The following is a 2,147-nucleotide window of genomic DNA, read 5'->3' on the forward strand; positions in this document are numbered from 1 at the left end:
CCATAGAAAGGAGTATGAAGGATTGGATGAAGGCAGTAGAAAAGCAGAGATTTAGAAGGAATAACGCATCTCCATACGCTTATCTGAAATTCCCACCAATGAATTACATAAGTATCTCTATCTTTATCTTTATGTTTTATTCGTATATCACCGATATCCATTTGAGTTTGCCTGACTAAGATTTACAAGGTGACCATAGCTTGCTTCATACCAACAATCTCTGTGGGATCGACCCTTACTCGCGTAAGGTTTATTACTTGGACGACCCAGTACACTTGCTGGTTAGTTGTGCGAAGTTGTGTTTATGCCATGGTATTGAACACCAAATTTTTGGTTTCATTACTAAGGATTATTTGAGTTGTGAAAAGTATTGATCACAATTTCGTGCACCAAGTTTTTGGCGCCGTTGCCGGGGATTGTTGAGTTTGGACAACTGAAGGTTCATCTTGTTGCTTAGATTAGGTATTTTTCTTCAGAGTTCTTAAGAATGAATTCTAGTGTTTCAAGGTGATGTTCTTATCATCACCAAAGCTGATTGATCTTCATCAATTTAGCTCTTGAATGCAATGTTCTGCTGAAGCTTGGCTAGCCATGTCTAATTTCTTTAGACTGAAGCTTTAGACTAACATTGCATGATTCCTGGAATTCTCATTAAGAATTTTGATATCTTTATTTTCTTCTCTACTTAATTTTTGAAAAAGCACAAAAAAATTACAAAATCATAAAAACCAAAAATATTGTATGTTTCTTGTTGAGTCTAGAGTCTCATGTTAAGTTTAGTGTCAATTGCATGTTTTTGTTCTTCTTGCATTCATTCATGTGTCTTAAGGATCTTCAAGTTGTTCTTGATGATTTCATTGCTCTAATCTTTAAATTCTCTTGGCTTGAGTGTTTTGTTGTTTCTCATATGCATTCTCATTTTGTTAGTGTCAGTAGTATACAAACTGCTAAGTTTGGTGTCTTGCATGCATTGTTATTTGATATTAGTTGCATTTTGATTATTCTTCACCATTAAAAATCCAAAAATATTTCTAATTTGTGTCTTTTCAAGTCAATAATACAGAGAATTGAAGATTCAGAACATACTGCAGAGGAATTATACAGAAAAAGCTGGGCGTTCAAAACGCCTAGTGAAGAAGGCAAACTGGCGTTTAAACGCCAGCCAGGGTGCCTGGCTGGGTGTTTAACGCCCAAAAGGGTAGTAGTTTGGGCGTTAAACGCCAGAATGTGCACCATTCTGGGCGTTTAACGCCAGGATGGCACAGGAGGGAAGATTCTGTTTTTAATTCAAATTTTTTTTTCAGGTTTTCAAAATTTTTCAAAATCAAATCTTTTTCAAATCATATCTTCTCAATCATATGATTTCAAAATCAATTTCTTTCCATTTTCAAAAATACTTGCTATCAATTAATGATTTGATTCAACATTTCAAGTATGTTGCCTTTTCTGTTGAGAAAGGTTTAATGTTTGAATCATATCTTTCCTTGTTAGCCAAGTCATTAATTTTTTAAAATAAAATCTTTTTAAAATGTTTTTCAAATCATATCTTCTTAATCACATCTTTTTAAAACCAATCATATCTTCTTAACTACATCTTTTTCAAAATAGTTTTCAATCAAATCTTTTTTATTTCTAATTTCAAAATCTTTTTCAAAAATCACTTGATTTCTTTTCCACTCTTGGTTTTCGAAAATCAATCAAAGTTTTTCAAAATGTTTTCAAAATCCTTTACTTAATTTTCGAAAATTACTTCCCCTCTTCTCACATCCTTCTATTTATGGACTAATACTATTCCTCAATGAACAATTCGAACTCCATCTCTCTTGATAAGTTCGAATTCTTCTACTTCTGCCTTCTATTTTTCTTTTTTTCTGACACCTCAAGGAATCTCTATACTATGACATTGAGGATTCCACATATTTCCTTGTTTTCTTCTCTTTCATATGAGCAGAAGAAAAGACAAAAGCATTCTTGTTGAGGCTGATCCTGAACCTGAAAGGACCTTGAAGCGAAAGCTAAGAGAAGCTAAGGCACAACTCTCTGTAGAGGACCTAACAGAATTCTTCAAAGAAGAAGAACACATGGCAGCCGAAAACAACAACAATGCCAACAATGCAAGGAAGGTGCTGGGTGACTTTACTGCACCT

Source organism: Arachis duranensis, chromosome 4 (genome assembly GCF_000817695.3).
Source record: "Arachis duranensis cultivar V14167 chromosome 4, aradu.V14167.gnm2.J7QH, whole genome shotgun sequence".
NCBI lineage: Eukaryota > Viridiplantae > Streptophyta > Magnoliopsida > Fabales > Fabaceae > Arachis > Arachis duranensis.